This window comes from Ambystoma mexicanum, chromosome 5q (genome assembly GCF_040938575.1).
Source record: "Ambystoma mexicanum isolate Mex_15411 chromosome 5q, UKY_AmexF1_1, whole genome shotgun sequence".
Lineage (NCBI taxonomy): Eukaryota > Metazoa > Chordata > Amphibia > Caudata > Ambystomatidae > Ambystoma > Ambystoma mexicanum.
In genome coordinates this window covers 544,098,628-544,113,810 of record NC_090933.1, presented here as the reverse complement: position 1 = coordinate 544,113,810, position 15,183 = coordinate 544,098,628, and positions in this window count along the sequence as shown.

Genomic DNA, 15,183 nt, shown 5'->3' with positions numbered 1-15,183 from the left:
ATATTGAGGAAAGGAAGGCTAAATGCAAAGAGAACATTAATAGAAGTGTAGTAGATTTAACACAGAGAGCACAACAAAAGAGACACCAAAAGCAGACACAGACAGTTTGCATCTTTACAGCACCAACCTGTTTTATTGCAAGTTAAACCTAAGGATTCAAAGGTTAAAAATAAGTTTGTTCAACAGGCAAGAATGGCAGCTGCTAGTATTTCTCCTCCCCCACCTTTTCTATCAGAACCTGGTACACCACTCATCAGGTGGGACAGATGAAATAAATTGTTTGACACTTACTTGCTATTAGGGGAGATAAGTTTGCTCCAACCAGGAAGGAGGCAATATTATTGCACAATTTGGGGACTGAAGAACGTACTGTCTTTGATGGCTTGTCAGAACCTACAGAGATAGGACAAGGGGACGAAGATCAGTTTTCAGTGGCGATCAGGAAATTGCAGTTGCACTTTGAGCCAAGGAAAAATGTCACTTTCGAGAGACATAAGTTCTTTTCAAGAGTTTCAAGAACCAGTTGAAACATTCATAGCCGCACTATGAACCCTGAATCATTCCTGTGAGTTTTGACCTTTGGCAGATTCGCTCATTTGTGATCAAGTTGGACGATGCACAAACAACAGTAGGGTACAAGAAAAGCTGCTATCAAAAGACTTATCTCTGGAACAAACAGTAGAAGTGGCGAGGGGAATGGAAGAAACATCCAAGTATATGGCAAGTATGAAGCCAGATAAACAAGTCAATGAAGTTGCAGCAGTCAGAAGTGGCAAGAAGTTCAACACTGGGAAAAGTTTGAAGTGTTTTAAGTGTGGCAGTAGTCGACATGTCTCTTCAAATCATTTTGTCCTACCCAAAATGCAAATTGCCTTAAGTGCAAAAAGAAGGGACATTTTGCCAGAGTTTGCAGGGAAAATTCTTCAGTAGAAAATATTGAGACAAATGTAAGATGCCCAGAACAGGAAGAGAACGTGGTAGAGATTCCACAAGTTAAACAAGTTCTGGAAATTGGAGACATGTCAAGTGGAGAGAAAGGGCATATTGAGGTCTTTATGGTAAATGGCAGAGTTGTCACCATGAAAGTGGACAGTTGTTCCCTATGGACAATAATGCCCAGGCAGACATTCGAGAACTGTCTGAATGGCAAGATGGAGCATCTGAAGCAACCTGATATTGAACCCTATGCATACAGCAACGTCAAGCTATATATACTAGGAAAGTGCCCTGCCACTATGAAGTTTAAGGGAAGGAGTTGCGAAGATGAAATACTCGTTACCAGAGAAGGGTCATCGCTGTTAGGTTGGAGCGAGCAGAAGAAGCTGGGGATACGAATACAGGCTAATGCTGAGTTCCCGGTCATGATTGAAGAAGTGAGAGATCAGTGGGAAAAGGAGTTCCTGAGCGTGTTTACAGAGGATCTAGGGAGGTTGAAAGTCTATGAACATGAAATCAAGTTAAAGAAGGGTGCTGTCCCAAATGTACATGAAGTCAGACTTTTTCCATAGAATCTTAAAGACAAAGTAAAAGGAGAGGTTGAAGCTTTTCTCCAGAGAGGAGTCATAGAAAGGGTAGAATGATCAGAGTGGTTGTCGCCAGTTGTCGTAGCTACTAAATCCTGTGGGGACATAAGACTGTGCGTGGACTTAAGAGATCTCAATAAGAACATATTGGTTGACCATCATCCACTGTCCATAATCAGTGAAAAACTGACTACTTTGAGCAAGGCAAATATCTTTTCAGTAATTGACTTGTCGCAAGCATACCATCAGGTTCCACTTTCAGAAGGATGTCAACATCTGACTGCCTTCATGACCACTGAAGGGACATTCAGATACTGCAGGATGCCTTTCGACTTAGTATTGGTGGCTGCGGTCTTTCAGAGAGTGATGGAATTGGTGATGGATGGTGTTCCGAATGTGATCATCTTCCAAGATGATATCTTGGTATTTTCTGAGTCTAGTGAGGAACATAACAAGCTATTGAGAGTTGTACTGTCAAGGTTGGGTGAGGCTGGACTGACAGTAAGGAGGAAAAAATATGAACTGTCTGTGGACGGTGTTGAGTACCCTAGGTCATGTTGTGTCGAGTAAAGGTATCAGGCTAAATTGAGTCTCGTGGATGCTATTGAGAGAGCACCATGTCCTTCTGATAAGGACCAAGTTAGGTCATTCCTTGGGCTGGCAGAGTATTACCATAAGTTTGTGAAGGATTTTGCTAGCATTTCCACTCCAATAAGGGCTTTATTAAGAAAAAGGGTGAAGCTTCAGTGGTCCATGCAATGTGAAGAAGCATTTGATAAGATTAATCAAGGAATTGTACGAGCTCCCTCCATTGGGAATTTTGATGCCAATGACCAAACTGTACTAGTGGTTGATGCCAGCATGCTGGGGTTTAGAGCCACATTAATACAGTATGATGCGAATAAGGTTCAGAGAGTTATAGCATTTGCCTCCAGGACCCTCAAAGGCGCTGAGGAACATTATTCAGTTATAGAGCGAGAAGCGTTGCCTATTCTCTGGGCTGTCAATCATTTTAAATACTTTCTGTGGGGAAGAAGGTTAATTGTGCGGTCAGACCACAAACCCTACAGTTGTTTGATAGTGGTAGATGGGCTGTGGGATCTCCAAGGATAAACAGGATGGTCTCGGTCTTCAGTTGTACAACTTTGATGTTAGCTATTTGCCGGGAAAAAAGAACTTGGTGGCAGATTGTCTGTCAAGATTGCCTGTGGAACAGAGTCAACCAGCACAAGCTCAGGATTGTGAAGAGTGTGTTGTTGCCGAGCTAGTAAGTGTGGACCATAAAGAATGGGAACAGGCAGAGCTTGTAGATCAAGACCTTTAACTTATTAAGCAGTGGACTGTGGATGGGTGGCCTGACAAGTTGGTTATTGAAAAGAGGTTTGAGATCTGGTGGGAAATCAGAGATGAGTTGAGCATAGTGGGAAACAGTTTGAGAAGGGGGAGCTGCATTGTTTCACCAGAAGGAGTGAGGAGAAGTTTATTGGAGTTGGCACATCAAGGTCATCTGGGTGATGGAGCTACCAAGAGGAGAGTGAGACATAGTTACTGGTGGCCCAGGATGGATTTGATGGTTGAAGAATTTGTAAAACGTTGTAATGCATGTCAATTGAGTGATACAAATAAGGTTGTGTGAGAAGTACCTTTGACTCCTAATTCAGTGCCAGTTCAACCGTACCAGAAACTAGCTGTGGATATTTTGGGACCTGTGACAGGTTTAGGAGAGGGATTCAAATACATTCTTGATCGTGTTGGTTTTCATTACAAATGGGTGGAATCGGAAGCATCCAGGGAAGTGACAGCTACGGATTTGGTTTCTTTCTTAGAAAGAGTTTTCCTCAGGGAAGGTTGTCCTTCAGAATTAGTTTCTGACAATGGTGTACAATTTATTTCCCAGTTTATGAGGAAGTTCTTAGAGGGATATGGCATTAAACACAATAGAACAGCACTTTATCATCCAAGGCCAAATGGATTGGTTGAGAGGGCCAACAGGTATATCAAGGGAGGTATTCAGATTGCGATGAGTATGGGTCAGTCCTGGAAAGATGTATTAAACCACATGATGTGGAGTTATCTGACCACTCCTCATTCCACTACTAAAGTGTCACCCTTTGTGTCACTTAAGGGTAGGGAGCCAGTAACCAAGTTTTGTCCTGGTTGGTTAGGATTTGCAAGAGCAGTTGTAGTGGATAGAAACACTATTATGAGAATTATAGAACAGGGACAGAGAATCAATAAAGAGTCATTTGACAGGAGAGAATGTGCGAAGAGTAGAGAGTGGACAGTTGGAGACTGGGTGTTAGTGAAGAACCCCAGGTCTTCACAGAAGTGTGTGGACAGTAGATGTATTGGACCAAAGAGGATTGCTGTGGTACGTGGAAGTGTTGTCATCATGGAAGGAGGTGAAGTGTTGTCTCAGGGCAGGTTGGCAAGAGCTGAGACTGTGAGGGGTGAAGATTGTGAGGAAGCTCATAGTGTGAGTGATGAGCAAATAACATGCAAAGAAGGGGAAAGTGATACCGCAAGTACATGTTCTAGAGTGACTAACAGTAATGCTGCAAAGAGACTTGAATGTAAACCAAGTTGGTTGAAGGAGGTTCTTCAGTGAAAACTTCATTTATGTAATTCACATAGTTCTTGTTATTTGTTCATGTTACACTGTGTTATCTTTAAGATGTTGGGTTTTAGCTCTCTGTTCGGGGCGAGAGAGATATGTAATGAACTGTGTTTTCTCCATTTATGGGATTTGTTTACATTTGTTCCGTGTTTGAGTTTCACGAGCTATGTTAGAAGTTCTGCGGGGCTTGTGGAACTCGAACACGGCATTCAGGCAGTTGATGGTTTAGAAGCTGGTCGATGGTGGGCCCGCTTTGTTAATAAAGAACCTAAATCAAACTTACCTGCGTATTGCCAATCCTTACAGATATCAACATTCAAATAAAAAATATTTTTCTTGAATCAGGGTGAAGGTGGGACCCATTATAAGGGCTCCCTAGACACATTCCCTGGATGATCACAAAATCACAGGTGGTAAGCACACAATTGACACCAGATCTTTAGGTTTCCAGAACTCCAGGACACCACATCTAGGGAAATTTGTCCACACCCACAAACACACACACACTTTTTCAGGCAAATATTACCCCGTAGCTCTCCTGGCATACAATGCATGCCAACCAGGGACTACATTTTGCAGGGTAGAATACGTTATGCTTGTAGATATCCTCTTTTTTGAGTTTATGGATAGGCATTTACAAGCAGCACTTTGACTAACTGTTATGCTCACCTGGTCTCTGCGTGGGTGCTGGGGCATGGTTGCAGCCATCCCTGTACTTGAATCACTTCCCTTCAGGCCTCTCCCTCAGTAGAAAAGCTGTGAGCGGTTGTACATGGTGAGACTGTTCCTGCGTGGAGATAAGAGTGTGTGAGTGTGCCAATCTGTGATTGTTGTTCCTCTCGAACCCTTCACCCCAAAGTACACTTTCTGAGAGCATACGTCGGCCCATAAAGCTCACCTGTGAATTATGGAAGATGAGCTCTCCGTCCTGCTACTTCTGGCAGCGGCGCGTTGAATGGGATCTAGTTCCTTCACTGATCCCTGATAAGGATTAGTTCAGTCCAGCTGCGACTATGCTTCTCCTTAAGATTGGTATGTCTTCCTTGAGCTTTTGTGATGCTGTTCATTCTGTTTAATGCCGTTATATGTTGCTCCTAATTATGCCGCAATAATGTCTCTCTTCTGTTTTTTCCCTTAGATGGAAACGCGGCCTTGATGCAGCTGTGAGACGTCAGACGCGGCCGGAGGGAAGATGGAGGCTACCGCAATGTTTGACAGCAGGTAAGCGAAGGTTTAAGGTAAAGCGGGAGGTATGGCGAAGCACAACCTTAAACTGGCTGTTTTTCCAATGTCTAACCTGTCTTCTGTTACTCCTTGCAGGCTCTGCTGACGACAATGGAGCGTGTCGTGCTGCGGTGCCAAGATGAAGATTTTGGCGTTCCAGAAAGTGTAATGATGAATACTTGGCTCGCCGAAGAGATGTACCGGTAAGAACAGCTTCCCCCAGTTGGTAAGTATGTTGGCAGGAAGCAGGTAGTCCAGAAAGCAGGATCTTCAAAGGTAAGTCTGACCTCAGGCGACTGTGAGTGTTACGATGCTTGCAAGTGCAGAATAACGCGAAGCACTGTCCTTAAGGATGAGCAGCTTATATAGCTGAGCTTCTGAAGCCACGCCCACCAGGTTCAGCCTGCTTGCCACACCCGAAGGCAACTCATTACCAGTCACACCCAAGAATACACTTAGGGCAGCTTAATGAATAGAAAGTTCAGGTTAATGCATTCTACTTAATGGATGGAATGTTCAGGTTAATTCATTCTGCTTAAGGGATGGAATGTTCAAGGTTAATGCATTTGCTTAATGGATTGAATGTTCAAGGTTAATGCATCTGGAGTGCTATGTCCATAATAAAGGCTTTTGGTGTCAAATGGATGTTCTTGTTTACCTTTGTTCATGGGCCTGGCACCAGGACAGTGTCCACCCAGGCCTCCTGTGCATGCAACCCCTGCATGCCTGTGCCCCTGACTTCATGACCCTGACAGCACTCCCCCTCAAGGCCCCTCTCAAGGGTGGTTCTCCTCCCAGTCTTGGTTTGGTGGGATTATTGCGATGGAACTCTCTGATTAAACATGGAGCATGGACGTTTTCACTGGGTTCCCAAGTTCGGTCTTGAGGTCCGTAACCTTTCCAGTCAATTAGGTAATACAATTTTGATCGAACCACCCTAGAATCCAGGGTGGATATGACTTCATATTCTGGTTCTCCATCTATTACATCAGGCTCTGGCAGAGATCTAAACTGAGTATTGGGTTTCATTGGTTTGAGGAGGGAGACATGAAATACGGGGTGAATTTTCATGTGAGATGGTAACTCCAATTTCATGGCGACAGGATTGATTATGGACTTTATAGTATAGGGACCCAGGAATCTTGGGCGGAAAGCTCTTGGCCCCTTCAGGGGAATATATTTGGATGCTAACCACACCTTTTTGCCAATCTGGAAGGCGGGAGCTTCCTTCCGATGTCGATCAGCAAACAGTTTTTGTCTTTCTTTAGCCTTGATCAGATGTTCTGTCACCTCCTTAAAAACTTGAGTGATGGATTTATGCACGTTTTTTATGGCTGGCATTTCCAGGGTATCGGGTGGATCAAATACTGATGTTCTTGGATGTCTTCCATGCACAGTGTAGAATGGAATTTGCCCTGTGCTTGTGTGAACTGAGTTGTTGTATGCATACTCAGCTATCTAGAGTATATTTTTTCAAGAGTCCTCGGACTGTCGCAGCATACACCGGAGATATTGTTCTAAAGTTTGGTTGGTTCGTTCAGTTTGCCCATCAGTTTGAGGGTGATGGCTTGTGGACAACCGGAGATCGATCTTGTCAATCATGCAACACTTTCTCCAAAAGGCAGAAACAAATTGAGTTCCGCGATCAGACACTAATATTGATGGAAATCCATGCAATCAAACAATTTGCTCTAGGAACACAGAAGCGAGAGTTGACACATTTGGGAGTCCCTTCAGAGGGATGAAATGGGCCATTTTGGAGAATGAATCCACAACAACTATTATGGTGTTGTATCCCTTGCAGGGTGGAAGATATGTGATGAAGTCCATTGACAGGGTATGCCCAGGTGCTGGTGGTACTGTTAGGGGATGTAGTAAGCCAGCGGGGTTCTGTTTCTGAGACTTGTGTTGTGCACTGACTCTGCAGGTTTCAATAAATTGAGCAATGTCCTTTCGCCAGGTTGGCCACCAGTAGTTTTGTTTCACCTTAGCCTGAGTTTTGGCTATTCCTGGGTGTCCTTTCATTAATGAATCGTGGTAATTTGTGATGATTTGCCTTTCCAGTTCTTGGGCTTGGACATATAATCGTCCTTGGAAATACGGTAGATTGTCTGGTCACCTTTTAACAGCCATCCCCGTTGTGTTGATTGATCCATAAATGATTGCAAACTGGTTCTTTGTTCATCCACACGCTTGGTGGCAGCTATTGTGGTTTGAATCCTTTCCTCAGGAATTATGGCCACGGGGTCAGATGTTGTAAAAGCCTCTTTCTCTTCACTCATGCGTGATAGAGCGTCTGCTTTCCCATTGCGTACTCCAGGTCTATGAGTGATAATAAAATCGTATTCTACGAAGAAGAGAGCCCAACGCAGTTGGTGCAAGGATTGTGCTTTGGCGGTTTCCAAGTATTGCAAGTTATGATGGTACGTGATGACAGTCACTGTATGTGTCACCCCTAGAAGGTAATGTCTCGAGGCCTTGAATGATGTCTTAATCGCGAGTAATTCCTTAGCTGTGATTGCATAGTTCAACTCGGGAGCTGAAAATGTGTGGGACCAGAATGCGACGGGTGTAGTTGTCCTGTCTCGGGGTCTCGTTGTGACAATACTGCTCCCATGGTGATTTCTGAAGCATCTGTATCAACTATGTAAGGTAGGTCTGGTCGTGGATGTCAAATGACGGGTGCTGTAGTGAATGCTAGTTTCAACTTCTGGAAGGCTTCTTCAGCTTTTGTCGAACAATGGAACTTTTGATTTTTCTTTAACAAGGAGGTAATTGGATGTACAATTTGTGAAAACCCAGGTATAAACCGATGGTAAAAGTTGGTGAACCCGAGCACGCTTTGCACTCCTTTCGTGGATGTTGATGAGGGCCATTGTAGGATTGCATCCACCTTTTGTGTATCCATATGTACGCCTTGTGGTGTGAGCATGAAACCGAGAAACTCAAGCTCGGTTACATGGAAAAAACATTTTTCCAACTTGGCCTACAATTCGTGTTGTCGAAGCTTCTCTAAGACTGCCCAGACATGGCCTACATGTTCTTCCATGGAGTTTGAGTAGATAAGAATGTCGTCAATGTAAACAAGAGCTCAAACCTCCAGTAGTTCACAAAGTACATCATTCATAAAGAATTGGAATGCTGCGGGGGCATTGCATAGCCTGAAGGGCATGACCTGGTATTCAAAGAGGCCGTACTTCGTGCGGTTGCCATTTTCCACTCGTCTCCCTCTTTTACTCTTACAAGATGGTATGCTCCTCTTAAATCCAGTTCAGTGTAGATTTGGCCATGTTTCACTTGGTCCAGGAGCTCTGGTATAAGCGGTAAAGGATATCAATTTTTTACTGTGATCTGATTGAGGGCTCTATAGTCGATGGAAGGTCTTAAGTCCCCCTCCTTTTGAGGCATGAAGAATAAGGGTGAGGAGGCCGGTGACTTGGATGGGCAAATGAAACCGTTCACCAGGTACTGATCCAGGTAAGTTCTAAGATGCTGATTTTCCTGTTCTGTCAGAGCGTACATTCGGCTGCAAGGGATCCGTGCTCCGGGTACAAGATCTATTTGACAATCGTAGGGTCTGTGCGGGGGCAGATTGTTGGCTTGCTCTTTTTTGAAGACCTCCTGGTAATCTTGGTATTCAAGCGGTAAGGAGCTGGTGAGGCCCAACACAAGTCCTTTCTTCGGTTTCAGATTGGTGTCATCTTTTTTGTAAGATGTAAGAACTCGTTTTCGCCAGTCGATCCTAGGATTGTGGGTCTCCAGCAAGGGCATTCCCAATATCATATGGAACTGAGGAGCACCAATGAGATCGAAAGTAATTTCCTCTTGATGACCGTCCTGACATAAAAGCTTGACTTTCTCGGTGTATTGTGTCACCGGGCTGGATGATAGCTGAGAACCATCCACAGCAGTGACGTTTTCCGATTTCTGCTTCTGTTCAGAGAGCCAAATCTTGGTCAATATAGTTATCCACAGCTCCACAATCAATATATGCCTCCAAGGCATGTATTTCTGATGGTTGCTTGTGATTCACCAAAAAGCACTGGAAGGACTAGACATGAGGTCTGTACGGATTCCTTTTTCATGCTCGACAAGTAGACCCCTACACTTGCCGGGCATTGGCATTTCTCGAGTTCTGTTCTTCTTCCTCAGGTTTGTCTGTTGCCCCAACAGTTTTCTTGGGTGGTTTTACCGGGCAGTCTCGGAGGAAGTGACCTGCTTGTCCACAGTATAAGCAAAGCTGTTGTTGTCTTCTTTTTCCCTTTCTGCTTTGGTAAGGGGACTTCGTAATCCAGCAAGTTGCATTGGCTTAGACTGTTCATGTGGTTTAGTCTGATTCTCACAAGGTCGTACATAAATAGACCATCCCTCTGATCGAGCTTGATCCATTTTCCGATTCTGCAACCTATGATCGAGTTGCACCATCAGGTCTATGTAGTCCGCACACCTCTCAGGGGGATTCACCACTTGCGCCAACACATCCTTAAGTTCTCCTCGTAACCCTTGGTAAAAGAGTGTATTCCTCTTCGCTTCTGGCCAGTTGGTCTGGGATATGAGACGATTGAAGGTTGCAATATAGGTTAATAGATCTAAATTCCCTTGTCTGAGTGACAAGAACTCGTTGTCCAGAGCTTGTCCTTGTGTATGGCGGGCAACAATTTCTCCATCTCATGTTGGAAATTCCCAAAAGTCCAGAGTAAAGGGTCATCTTGATTTACCAGAGGTATAGACTAGTCCGCCGCACTACTTCCTAAATACGAGAGTACAAACGCCCCTTTGGCTTGGTCATTAGGGAAGGCACCTGGTCTGCACAAGAAATGAAGACAACATTGGTTCATAAATACAGCAAACGTGTTTGGGTCGCCGAAGAAGTGTTCAGGAGGAGCTAGAGGCACTGCTCGTGGAAGAACCACCTGAACCGGTGTAGATTGTTGTGGTGTTGAAGAATGAGAAGATTGGTTCATTCCAGGCAGTGGAACCTGTCCTGCTTGTGCTTGTAGCATTTGTCTTGGCAATTCATCAGTTCTTTCTCGAGTTACAAGAAGATCCCTCCGTAATGCATTGGTTTCCTGACTTGAAGCATGTACTTCAACCCGTAATTCCCATAGTAAGAGGACTACCTGATCTGTATCTAAAGTTTCCATAACACACAGGCAGAGAGTATTAGAGGCTTTGCGCTCTGTTATGCTCACCTGGTCTCTGCGGAGGCATTGTGGCACGGTTGCAGACCTCCCTGCACTTGAATCACCTTCCTTCAGGCCTCTCCCTCAGTAGAAAAGCTGTGAGCGGTGGTACGTGGTGAGACTGTTCCTGCGTGGAGATAAGAGTGTGTGAGTGCGCCAATCTGTGATTGTTGTTCCTCTGGAACCCTTCACCCCGAAGTACGGTTTCTGTGAGCATACGCCGGCCCATAAAGCTCACCTGTGAATTATGGAAGATAAGCTCTCCGTCCTGCTACTTCTGGCAGGGGGCGCATCGAATGGGATCTAGTTCCTTCACTGATCCCTGATAAGGATTAGTCCAGTCCAGCTGCAACTATGCTTCTCCTTAAGATGGGTAAGTCTTCCTTGAGCTCTTGTGATGCTGTTCATTCTGTTTAATGTCATTATATGTTGCTCCTAATTATGCCTGCAATAATGTCTCTCTTCTGTTTTTCCTTAGATGGAAATGCGGCCTAGATGCAGCTGTGAGACGTCAGAGGCAGCCGCAAGTAAGATGGAGGCTACCGCAATGTTCGACAGCAGGTAAGCGAAGGTTTAAGGTAAAGTGCGAGGTATGATGAAGCGCAACCTTAAACTGGCTGTTTTTTCAATGTCTAACCTTGTCTTCTGTTTCTCCTTGCAGGTGCTGCTGTCAACAATGGAGCGTGTTGTGCTGCGGTGCCAAGTTGAAGAGTTCGGTGTTTCGGAAAGTGTAAAGATGAATACTTGGCTCGCCGAACAGATGTACCGGTAAGAACAGCTTCCCCCAGTTGGTAAGTATGCAGGCAGGAAGCAAGATGTCCAGGAAGCAGGATCTTCAAAGGTAAGTCTGACCTCAGGCCACGGTGAGCGTTACGCTGCTTGCAAGTGCAGAATAACACGAATCACTGGCCTTAAGGATGAGCAGCTTATATAGCTGAGCTTCTGAAGCCACGCCCACCAGGTTCAGCCTGCTTGCCACACCCGAAGGCAATCCATTACCAGCCACACCCAAGAATACACTTGGGGCTGCTTAATGAATAGAATGTTCAGGTTAATGCATTCTGCTTAATGGATGGAATGTTCAGGTTAATGCATTCTGCTTAATGGATGGAATGTTCAAGGTTAATGCATTTGCTTAATCGATGGAATGTTCAAGGTTAATGCATCTGGAGTGCTATGTCCATAATAAAGGCTTTTGGTGTCAAATGGATGTTTTTGTTTACCTTTGTTCATGAGCCTGGCGCCAGAACAGTGTCCACCTAGGTCTCCTGTGCATGCAACCCCTGCATGACTGTGCCCCTGACTTCATGAACATGACACTAACCGGGCACTACATGTTACATTTCTGACATCCCTTTTCCTTGGATCTCAGGACTTTTCTTGCTTTGAGTACTCCCACAGGGATTATGCAATCCCAGACCTCTTACACACAGTATTCAAAGGAAATCTTGAATGTCGCAACCATTGTCCAAGTTGGCCGCACTCATAGACACTAATGAAGATTCCAATTGTGCCTGCGCGCACTCAGTGTATGAGCCGTCGTCGTAGCAACGGCTTCCCAGCCACAGCCAATTGGCCGCATCGGCCACGTTTGCATTCTTTTTGTGGCACGGCCGACTCCCACAGCCAACGTAAGCCGCCATCCATAGTTTTCACCATCCATCCATGTACCCCCACCGCCCCCACCACCACTGACACTCATGTGGAGGTCCCTGATGGTTAATGATGTAATTTCTGGATGATATCTTTCATCAGCTTTTTTTCCAATTGTTATTATGAATGGTATCCAGTGATGTTACCAAAATGGAAATAATGAATGAAATGTTACCAAAAAAAATAACGAAATAAATATATATAGGGTGTGGGGTTAAAGGGTTAAAAGGTGTGGAGGTCGTTCAGTGTGGGGTTACAAGCATGGGGAAAGTAGGGGTTTGGGGGGACCACCCCAATTAAAATCAAATCTATATTTTTTATTTTCTGTAAGATTTCATTTGTTAAAATTGATTTCGGTAACATCACATGGAACCATTATGGAAAAAATGTTTAAGTTTTAATTTTCTTACACATTTATGTTTCAATTTGATGCTGTGTGAGATCACTGTTTATTGAGGGGGCAAAAGAGAGTATTTTGTTAAGTACAGTTTGTTTATGTATGTCTAATGCACTATTGGAAAGATTCATAAATATATAGGTTTCTTGTTAACTGTATCGATTCATCGCTCCCTCTTGGCATCTGCTCTCATTCTCATCCCCGTTTTTCTTTCTTCTCCTCCTGTTGTGGTTGTCATTACATCTGTTACATCTGTGATGTTTCTTACAGTTGTCATATCTACCTGTAAGGATCTTGAAAGCGTACCTGTTTGATGGGAGGACGGTTCCCCTTGCAATACCTCTGTATGCGATTGCCAGCAGTACCGGTTGTTTGCAGGGCTAGATTTATCTCATTATCTCAAACTGTATTGAAACTTGCTGGTGATGTCCGTGTTGTGCTTTCCCTCAATTGACTCCCTGTTTTTTTCATCATACTTTGGCTGGAAGGTATAAACCCTATCCAGTTGATAATCTATGTCATCCTGTGAATCTTGCCTAGCTTTGCCTAGTTTCACCTCATCCTGATGGCATTTAATTATCCTGTGAAGTGTTTTGAAATTCTTTTGTTTAGTAGCTTCTGGATCTTCTATTTCCTTTAGTTCCTGCTCTGCCACTTCGAACTCTCGTTCCACTCCCTTGTGTCCTCTCTCTGCATGCTCTGCTAGAAGTTCTATCATTTTCTTAGAGCTTACATTTAGATTGGTTTCCCATTGTTCTGCTAAGTTAGAGTCCTCAGTATTACTGAAATTGGGAAATGTGAGTATTCTAAGGCCTCTAGATATTTGGTCCTTTTCCAGATAATTTAACCTTGTGGCCTTCTCATAATATTTATTGACTTCTATCCGGGATAGGTGTCCTAATTTAACAAATGTGTCCCTTCGTGTTTCATCACTTGCCGTTCTGTTGACAAAGGGGTTGCAACTTCAACTTCAAAAGATTATCTCTCCTGAATAATTAGGCCATTTGCAAAAGCAAACAGTCCTTATTTCTGTCACGACAAGATAAGACTTGCAGTAGACCAATGTGATTTGGGACATTTGGCTCCCTTGTACCTATCGGTTGTATTTCATAGTGCAAATCAAGACATCCTCATGGGATTTTGTGGAAATAAATAGCAGGCCGACTATAAACGTTAATTAAAAAAATGGTATGCATCATGCAAGTTAGTTTATTAATGTGTATGTAACCCTAAAAAGCAAAGCAGTTGAAATAACGGCAGAATTCTGTTTTAAGTCACTTTACAAATGGACACATACGATGAGAAATGAGAAGGGTAAACAGGCACAGATCTGAACTGGAATGTGCTATGGGGTTGACATGGGAGAATGATGATACATGTGTTCTGAAATTATTTACCTTTGTTTTACAATGTTTACATCCCTAAAATAAGATAAGCAATATGATGTATGATTAATTCGATGTTGTTATCACTTCTTTCCCGGCAGTGACCTCTCCCCCTTGTGGCCAGGGGATGTCAGCTGCTTTCTGATACTGACCTTTGGGGCAGCTATATGAGGGAGGATCACATGGGGGAGGCAACATCTTTGGGAGTGGCAGGGCACCATCGGACAAGGCATGGTATTTCCTTCCTCTCTTGAGTATACTCCAGCCATACCCAATGCATTAATGGCATATTGCAACACATCCCCTCATCCATCTAGAAAGAATACAGAAGGCCATTTCTCAAGATCTGCATGGAAGTCTCGTGAACAACTTTTACATATGCTGCATGCAAGTGATTCAGAGGTGACTTTCCCTTAAAGAACACATTCCCACATTTAGTATGTAAAACACCTACAATGGACTACTATTCCCATAAACACAAGGATACTGGGACAAGAACGATGAGCTGAGTAATGCAGAGTGGAAAAAAACAAAAGTACAGGAAGCACTCTAGTTGTTGTGAGCATATTGCTGTACAGGGTCGGACTGGGACAAGAAATAGCCCCGGAAAACCAAAAAATGGCCCACCGTCGCCTTAAAAATAAAACATCATCCGTGAATCACATCAATTCACGACTTTACAGAAAAAGCTAGTTATGGAGGGTTCATGTGTCTGGTGCATGTAAAGTTTTGTGTAAACGCTTGAGAAAGTGATAACATTCAACATGTACCGGCCTTAACAATCTGTCCTTGCATTATCACTGTACCACATTTTCATGCTGCCTCTTTTCCCAGTTCTGCTCCACCCATGTCACTCTTCTTGTCCAAGTATTACTGAAAGCTGCTATCCCTGCTCGGATTCCACCCCATGGCTGCCATCGTTCTGCCCCATGTGAAATTGAATGGAAACTAGTTGTTCCACTAAACATGTGCATAAAAAATTCAGGCTATTACTTCTATGTTTGCAAGTATGTTTGTAGGTAGTAACAGAATTACATGCTATTGCCAACTGTGTATGATCCAACTTAACTGTAAAGTATTTATCCTTCTATGTGGATTCGTATGAAGGCACTAGCAACAGAACGAGGAGGTTTCGCACAGTTTCTGGCTTGAATGATGATGCTCTTTCACCCTATCATGTAACAGTAAGCATGCAACAACC